This window comes from Culex pipiens, chromosome 3, assembly GCF_016801865.2.
Source record: "Culex pipiens pallens isolate TS chromosome 3, TS_CPP_V2, whole genome shotgun sequence".
In the NCBI taxonomy this organism is placed as follows: Eukaryota; Metazoa; Arthropoda; class Insecta; order Diptera; family Culicidae; genus Culex; species Culex pipiens.
Window position 1 is genome coordinate 42671367 of NC_068939.1, and position 9690 is coordinate 42681056.

The 9690-nt window shown below is 33.0% G+C and overlaps 1 long non-coding RNA gene across 1 annotated transcript; it reads left to right on the forward strand.

The window, feature by feature from the left end:
- Positions 1-53: 53 nt before the first annotated feature.
- Positions 54-2684, forward strand: LOC120412443 (uncharacterized). The gene is made up of 4 exons (XR_005604814.2): positions 54-155; positions 801-1165; positions 1233-1296; positions 2234-2684. It is a non-coding gene; the product is annotated as an uncharacterized LOC120412443 (long non-coding RNA).
- The last annotated feature ends 7006 nt before the right edge of the window (positions 2685-9690 follow it).

Genomic DNA, 9690 nt, shown 5'->3' on the forward strand with positions numbered 1-9690 from the left:
TCATCGATCGATTAGTGGGCCTGAGTGATCATTTCAATTAAAAGTTTACCCAAAAGCTGCTATTCTTGTTTATTTTATGAGTGGTTCTTTTCAGGGATGTGGTTCTTCTATTTCAGGTTATGTTATTATATTATGAGGATTTTATGCGAAAAAAGGTAAGTAAAGTGAAATTGTAATTAGTGAAGTGATTTTACGATCATCTGATCAGCTTTCTCCAAAAGTGAACTATTTTATGGGTTCTGAACTATAACAAGTTCTTAAGTTTATATTTGAGATTTTACATTTACAAAGTGTTGCGAATTTACGATCGTTTCAAGGTCATTTCCTTTCATTCATTTATTTTGCACATACATCGTCACAATTTAGTTGATTTATTGCTCCCTCACCTTGTCACAACTCTAAAAACTTTTTAACAGTGTCATGACTAGGTTCGAAAAACTTTCAATCAACCAAACGTGAATTTAATTCATTATTCAAAGTTCATTCATTCATTCATACTATTTTCATCCATTCAACTTCAATCATTCATAAATTTCTTGCAATCTCAAATTTGATTTTGTGTTTCTTCATACACTCTTCTTTTTCTACTCCTCTTCTTCAAATTTCAATCAGCATTGACACTGACAACTACTACATTCTCACATTTGCACGTAACACACGTGACTTCACCTGCTACACCTGGCGTTATGATTCGGGAAAGATTGGTAGTGTTGCTAGACAAATCTATTAACAGCAACGACTACTTCGATCCAAAATCCACCAAGTTTCACATGGCCTTCTACTACCTCAACTCTTCACAGGTACAACATACCCAACATTGCGGCTCAGTACACCAGCATAAACGCGCAGCATAACTTGACGAAGCTGTGACAGTCATGCTCGCAGCTGGGTCCTGCAGTCCGCCTCCACATTTGAGCACTGACTCGCCATCCCGTCGAATGTTCAACGAGCAGCCTCGAAAATCGGCAACCTGTGCCTTTCAACAAACATCTTTAACATTTGTCCCGGGACTCCTACTATCATCTTTGCCACTCATGGGCTAATTATGGGTCCTGCAACTCGCAGTACTGACCCTGGAGCAAACGGACACAGACAACTAGACTGGTTTGGAGTGACAACGTACGACCTTGGACAACATAGACCTCTAGATAAACACTTAGCAGAGGTAACTATGCACCAAGTGTACCACTTTCCGTCCCCAACTAATTTCTGTTCCTAATCTCCAATTTCAGGGATAATTTGGCCGAACTTTCGCACCTCCCTATAACTCCTACACACAACAACACTCACCAACAGGTAAGTAAAACGTAACATTCAGTTACACTTTCTACAAACACACATCTACAAACACCTAACACGTTCCTAGACACCACAATGAAGTTGTCAAGAATCTCTGAATGCTCACCTAGCGAACTGAATCAGCTGGAGAATCGAAGAAAAAATACTTTTTAACTTCCTCGAAACCCACTGATCAGTCTAACAGTTTGCAAACAGGATTCTGACTGAAACTTACAAATTTTGAGGGCTTTTCAGTAGTTCTAGTACCTCGTTGTTTTGCCTCACAAACAACAACATAAACAATCCACTACACGTGGACAAAACACTCTACCGAGCTCTCCTACAATCAGCCTTCTGCTGACACTTCTTACTTTTGAACAAAATTTGGTGGAAACATCTAGGAACTCTTATTAAAGAATCAGACTTTCAAGTAAAAATTGTTCTACGGTAAAAACTTCTTCCTGTCTCTCATAACCCAAACATAATTTGTGTTATGGAAACTCTTACAACATTCATTCATCATCAACGACAAATCTCTCACAACACTTAAGTGCTTCTTTTCCTCTAAATTTCTATTCCTTTTTTACTGTGCAAAGTTTCAAAACTCTCACAGTTGCTCTAAAGCTTTCGTTTTGTTTACAATTCTTCATTCTAGTACGTTTTATTTTCATGTTTATCAAGACTTTAACACTTTTTAGTACACAGTTTGTTTCTAGTACATAACGTGTACACAAATACATAAACAATATTATGTTTTCCAGGGGTGGTGGGTGGAAAATTCTTTGAAATATTTCATTCTAGGGTACGATCATCAATTGTCGCATCATTCATTCTATCCTTTCATTCAAACACACTAAAAATTGTAAAAAATCACTCTCGCTTTCGTGCAACAACAAAGATAAAGTTTTTAAAGCTTTCAATTGTACTAAATGATTATGTTTTCTTCTCATTTCAGCAAATATCACAGATGTTTATCACAGATCAACATGATCACAGATGTTTTGTCACCGATGTCGGGTTGCAGTCAACTCATCGATCATCGTGAATGCAGTGCGACGAAAATCAACTTGTGCACCTGCTTGAAATAATCAAATAGGAAAAGAAAAGAACTAATATGATTCGCTTTCGTGATAATTTGTTATTCTAGTTTAAGGCAATCGCCTGTTAATTTGAAAATTCCTAGTTTTGGTTGCACTTGGCGAAAGCGTAATTAAAATATTCTAGCTGAAGTAATCTCAAAAGAGACAAAAACAATTGGAAAATCCTACAATTTGTTCATGCTGCTAATGTTGTTAATCACAGTTTATCACAGTTAGTTTAATTTTGTATTAGGTTAAGTTCCAAATAAATAGTTTTGTTTGTCCGGTGTTTTATTTACAGTCTGGAAAAATCGCACTCCACAGATCAAGAATGATCCGGATTTTGGGAAAATTTTAAAATTAGTGACTAGAATTTGTGATTTCCGACTTTTTAAGTTGTGTCTTTTCTCAATTGACTGTTAACTTTCTCTTGAACATCAACAAGACCCCTCAAATACGAAACAGTTTTAGATAAATTTTGTAGCTTACAGTAGCGTAAGATTTTTGAAAATTGTGCTAGTTGAGTTGCGGAAGTTTTCCCAGAGAATCTGTCGACCTCCTATCAATGTAGCGTTTTCCCGAGCCTACGAAACCTAAGCTATTTTGGTTGGGCGCCAAGTATAACAACTAGAGGTTGCTGAGCTGTGCTTCCAGTATGGGTAGAGCCAGATACCGATGGGACTCTCCTTCAAAACCCAGGATCGGCATGACGCTCGAAGTTACGCTAGGCCAAGAAAACATTCGCGATCAACCAAGGAAAAACTACCTTTATTTTCACGCGGTTCGTCGACAGTTTATTGGGCATACTTCCTAACTCCTCACTAGCACGTCTCCCTTCCCACTTCCTTACTTCCTAGATCCTACCTCACACGATCCTTCTTCCTACTTCCTTGTGCACCGATGATCTGCTGCGGGGCCCCGATCTGCACTGCCGTCAGGCCCGTATCCAGGATTCTTCAATGGGGGGTGTTTTCCCCAATAGGGCGTTAGGGGTGTATGTGTGAGATAGGAAGGGCGTATACAGTCAACATAGGCGTTTATTTCAGTGCCATAAGTTAAAGCAGTTGGCAAACCTTCCTTGGGCGCTGATTTTTGATACAAAATGATGAATTGTGGTGGAATTGATAATGGCTAGTAAAAAAATAATTTAAAGTTTTTGTCCCTTGGCTCAAGGTCGAAGGATAACTAAAATTCAAACATTTTTTGCCAAAACGTGATATTTGCTTTATACCTTGTAACAATAATGTTAAAAAATAATTTAAACATCAATAAGTTAATTATATATTTTAATTTTTGCGATCCCTAAATCCTTTTTTTGTAAATTTCTGAATGCTCTATATGATTGAAAATATAAAACTTAACGATATTAAATCCTAAATAATTTACAATCTATTGTACATAATTCCAAAAGTTAATATTTTTTCTTCAATAATTTGTTTTGCCCCCATTTATTTCAGGGCACAAAAAATAAATATAAATGACTCAATTCAGCTGTAGTACACAGACAAAATTCAATTCCCTTAATCGTGAATTCTGTTCAAGAATGTTAGAACCACGGAGGAATTTATTCATGAGTTTGGTGCATTTACACTACTTACTTGAATATATTTCTACGTGGTTCTCACATTCATGAACAATTCGGAAATTGTTTTTTTTTCTGTGTTCACAGATTGAACCCCCGAAACAAAATCAATTTTTAGAGGAAATCAACACAATTTGGTTATTACCGTTTTATGGATTTTTTTTTTTTGATTTTTCAAAAACGTCATAAGGTTATTGTTCGTATTTTAAGGAACAAGTTTGCCGAAGACAACATCGAGTTACATTTACATCGAGTACGAATTCATAAACATAGAGTTACCGGATATGCTAACAAGATTTCTATCAGTGTAATTTATAACATTTTTCTCGTAAAAAAAATTTCGTCAATACTTAAAAATTTTGGAAACTTGTGATTGCAAAACGACTGGACAGGTGTATTGAACATGTTAAAACTGTGGCCTGTAATTTTTTTTTTAACTTTTTTATTTTTTTGCTCCCCTCGACTTTGGTCAGAGTCGAGGGACATATGAAACATGAAAAAGGATTTATTCTCAAAACTTTTCGAGGTTTATTGAAATATTTCGTCGAGGAGTTTAATGCATCTTTTTATTTTGAAGATTTTTTTCAATTATATATGATATTTCTTCAGAAAAGTTGCTAATAGTCGATGGATTTATTTACATATCAATCCAAAAAACATCTAAATCATTTAAAATTAAATCACATGTAAGTTGAGAAAAATGATTGAAAAAGTTTTCAATTGCTTAAAATGCACAAATGTTTGATACCAATCGAAGATCTGTTGACCTCATTCAATTCAGCGTCCAACTTCTTTTAATAATAGCAGTCAAGTTTTGCTCAATTTAAAAAAAGAGTTTTTTTTTTTGGAAAATTGACGAAAATCGCAAAACTTTGGGGCGGTGCCATGTTTTGATAGATCAATAGCCCCACTAAATTTGAGCATAATTTGAAAAAGTCAATTTCGAATTTGTACTTTTTTCAAAATAATTTGATTGATTCGTCCGTACAGGTTTCCATAGAAACTTTGAAGCTGCCCATACAAAGGTTTAGGGGCATTTTACGCGGCACACCACTCGAAATCGATTTTGCTGAATTTCGGGATTCTTACATGTTTCAATAGTATAAATTTGAGCACGATGAGACAAAAGTCGATTTCGAATTTGTACTTATTTTTTAGTCCAGTTGGGGTAAAATGACCATTATTTAAAAAAAAAACCCTGTGGCGTAAATAGTAAAAGTTAAATTTTGCTCTGTTTGTTAACGTTAACGATCAAAGTCTTTAAAAATTAATCCAGGACAGCGTATCTTGTCAGTCAAAGGCATAATGATGACAATTGCTAGGCGTCTCTAGTGCGTTTTTGATTTTTCTGTGTAACTTAACTATCAAAATATATTTTTTAATATTTTATGAGAACGAAAGTTGAGTTTTTTTCTATCAAAGTTTAAAAAAAAAATGGAGGCGTAATGAGTTATTCTATTGGCGTCAATGATCAATGTCATTTTTTTCATATTTTTATAAGGGCGTATTTAGTAAGAGTTATGTATTTTTGTTCTTGGCGTCAGCGATCAAAGTTTTTTTTTCAATATTTTGATGAGGGCGTATTTAGTGAGAGTTGAGTTTTTCTCCTGGCGTTAACTATCTAAGTTTTTTTTTTCAATATTTTTGGATAAGGGTGTTTCTAGTTAGAGTTTAGTTATTCTCTGGGCGTCAACGATAATAGTTTTTTTTAAATCATTCTATGAGGGTTTATTTATTAAGAGTTGATTTTTACTTTGGGCGTCAGCGTTCAAAGTTTTTTATGAGGGCGTATTTAGTAAGAGTTGAGTTTTTTTTCTTGGCGTCAACGATCAATGTCGTTTTTTAAATATTTTTATGAGGGCGTATTTAGTAAGAGTTGAGTTTTTTTTTCTTGGCGTCAGCGATCAAAGTTTTTTTTAAATATTGAGTAAGAGTTGAGTTTTTTTTTCTTGGCGTCAACGATCAATGTCGTTTTTAAATATTTTTATGAGGGCGTATTTAGTAAGAGTTTAGTTTTTTTTTCTTGGCGTCAACGATCAATGTGGTTTTTTAAATATTTTTATGAGGGTGTATTTAGTAAGAGTTTAGTTTTTTTTTCTTGGCGTCAGCGATCAAAGTTTTTTTTAAATATTGAGTAAGAGTTGAGTTTTTTTTTCTTGGCGTCAACGATCAATGTCGTTTTTAAATATTTTTATGAGGGCGTATTTAGTAAGAGTTGAGTTTTTTTTTCTTGGCGTCAACGATCAATGTCGTTTTTTAAATATTTTTATGAGGGCATATTGAGTAAGAGTTGAGTGTTTTTCTTGGCATCAACGATCAATGTCGTTTTTTAAATATTTTTATAAGGGCGTATTTAGTAAGAGTTGAGTTTTTTTTCTTGGCGTCAACGATCAATGTCGTTTTTTAATATTTTTATGAGGGCGTATTTAGTAAGAGTTGAGTTTTTTTTTCTTGGCGTCAACGATCAATGTCGTTTTTTAAATATTTTTATGAGGGCATATTGAGTAAGAGTTGAGTGTTTTTCTTGGCATCAACGATCAATGTCGTTTTTTAAATATTTTTATAAGGGCGTATTTAGTAAGAGTTGAGTTTTTTTTTCTTGGCGTCAACGATCAAAGTCGTTTTTTTAATAATATTTTTTAATAGTTAGAGTTTAGTTTTTTTTTTCTTGGCGTCAGCGATCAAAGTTTTTTTTTAATATTTTTATGAGGGCGTATTGAGTTAGAGTTGAGTTTTTTTTTCTTGGCGTCAACGATCAATGTCGTTTTTTAATATTTTTATGAGGGCGTATTTAGTAAGAGTTGTGGTTTTTTATTGGCTTCAACGATCAATGTCGTTTTTAAATATTTTTATGAGGGCGTATTTAGTAAGAGTTGAGTGTTTTTCTTGGCATCAACGATCAATGTCGTTTTTAAATATTTTTATGAGGGCGTATTTAGTAAGAGTTTAGTTTTTTTTCTTGGCGTCAACGATCAATGTCGTTTTTTAATATTTTTATGAGGGCGTATTTAGTTAGAGTTGTGGTTTTTTTTTGGCTTCAACGATCAATGTCGTTTTTTAAATATTTTTATGAGGGCGTATTTAGTAAGAGTTGTGGATTTTCTTGGTGTCAACGATCAATGTCGTTTTTTAAATATTTTTATGAGGGCATATTGAGTAAGAGTTGAGTGTTTTTCTTGGCATCAACGATCAATGTCGTTTTTTTAAATATTTTTATAAGGGCCTTTTTAGTAAGAGTTGAGTTTTTTTTTTCTTGGCGTCAACGATCAATGTCGTTTTTTTAATAATATTTTTTAATGGTAAGAGTTTAGTTTTTTTTTCTTGGCGTCAGCGACCAAAGTTTTTTTTTAATATTTTTATGAGGGCGTATTGAGTTAGAGTTGAGTTTTTTTTTTCTTGGCGTCAACGATCAATGTCGTTTTTTAATATTTTTATGAGGGCGTATTTAGTAAGAGTTGTGGTTTTTTATTGGCTTCAACGATCAATGTCGTTTTTTAAATATTTTTATGAGGGCGTATTTAGTAAGAGTTGAGTGTTTTTCTTGGCATCAACGATCAATGTCGTTTTTAAATATTTTTATGAGGGCGTATTTAGTAAGAGTTTAGTTTTTTTTCTTGGCGTCAACGATCAATGTCGTTTTTTAATATTTTTATGAGGGCGTATTTAGTAAGAGTTGTGGTTTTTTATTGGCATCAACGATCAATGTCGTTTTTTAAATATTTTTATGAGGGCGTATTTAGTAAGAGTTGAGTGTTTTTCTTGGCATCAACGATCAATGTCGTTTTTTAATATTTTTATGAGGGCGTATTGAGTTAGAGTTGAGTTTTTTTTTTCTTGGCGTCAACGATCAATGTCGTTTTTTAATATTTTTATGAGGGCGTATTTAGTAAGAGTTGTGGTTTTTTATTGGCTTCAACGATCAATGTCGTTTTTTAAATATTTTTATGAGGGCGTATTTAGTAAGAGTTGAGTGTTTTTCTTGGCATCAACGATCAATGTCGTTTTTAAATATTTTTATGAGGGCGTATTTAGTAAGAGTTTAGTTTTTTTTCTTGGCGTCAACGATCAATGTCGTTTTTTAATATTTTTATGAGGGCGTATTTAGTAAGAGTTGTGGTTTTTTATTGGCATCAACGATCAATGTCGTTTTTTAAATATTTTTATGAGGGCGTATTTAGTAAGAGTTGAGTGTTTTTCTTGGCATCAACGATCAATGTCGTTTTTAAATATTTTTATGAGGGCGTATTTAGTAAGAGTTTAGTTTTTTTTCTTGGCGTCAACGATCAATGTCGTTTTTTAATATTTTTATGAGGGCGTATTTAGTAAGAGTTGTGGTTTTTTATTGGCTTCAACGATCAATGTCGTTTTTTAAATATTTTTATGAGGGCGTATTTAGTAAGAGTTGAGTGTTTTTCTTGGCATCAACGATCAATGTCGTTTTTAAATATTTTTATGAGGGCGTATTTAGTAAGAGTTTAGTTTTTTTTTTCTTGGCGTCAACGATCAATGTCGTTTTTTAAATATTTTTATGAGGGCGTATTTAGTAAGAGTTGAGTTTTTTTTTCTTGGCGTCAACGATCAATGTCGTTTTTTAAATATTTTTATGAGGGCGTATTTAGTAAGAGTTTAGTTTTTTTTCTTGGCGTCAACGATCAATGTCGTTTTTAAATATTTTTATGAAGGCGTATTTAGTAAGAGTTTAGTTTTTTTTTCTTGGCGTCAACGATCAATGTCGTTTTTTAAATATTTTTATGAGGGCGTATTTAGTAAGAGTTGAGTTTTTTTTTCTTGGCGTCAACGATCAATGTCGTTTTTTAATATTTTTATGAGGGCGTATTTAGTAAGAGTTGAGTGTTTTTCTTGGCATCAACGATCAATGTCGTTTTTTAATATTTTTATGAGGGCGTATTTAGTAAGAGTTTAGTTTTTTTTCTTGGCGTCAACGATCAATGTCGTTTTTTAATATTTTTATGAGGGCGTATTTAGTAAGAGTTGTGGTTTTTTATTGGCTTCAACGATCAATGTCGTTTTTTAAATATTTTTATGAGGGCGTATTTAGTAAGAGTTTAGTTTTTTTTTCTTGGCGTCAGCGATCAAAGTTTTTTTTAAATATTGAGTAAGAGTTGAGTTTTTTTTTTCTTGGCGTCAACGATCAATGTCGTTTTTAAATATTTTTATGAAGGCGTATTTAGTAAGAGTTTAGTTTTTTTTTCTTGGCGTCAACGATCAATGTCGTTTTTTAAATATTTTTATGAGGGCGTATTTAGTAAGAGTTGAGTTTTTTTTTCTTGGCGTCAACGATCAATGTCGTTTTTTAATATTTTTATGAGGGCGTATTTAGTAAGAGTTGAGTGTTTTTCTTGGCATCAACGATCAATGTCGTTTTTTAATATTTTTATGAGGGCGTATTTAGTAAGAGTTTAGTTTTTTTTCTTGGCGTCAACGATCAATGTCGTTTTTTAAATATTTTTATGAGGGCGTATTTAGTAAGAGTTTAGTTTTTTTTTCTTGGCGTCAGCGATCAAAGTTTTTTTTAAATATTGAGTAAGAGTTGAGTTTTTTTTTTCTTGGCGTCAACGATCAATGTCGTTTTTAAATATTTTTATGAAGGCGTATTTAGTAAGAGTTTTGTTTTTTTTTCTTGGCGTCAACGATCAATGTCGTTTTTTAAATATTTTTATGAGGGCGTATTTAGTAAGAGTTGAGTTTTTTTTTCTTGGCGTCAACGATCAATGTCGTTTTTTAATATTT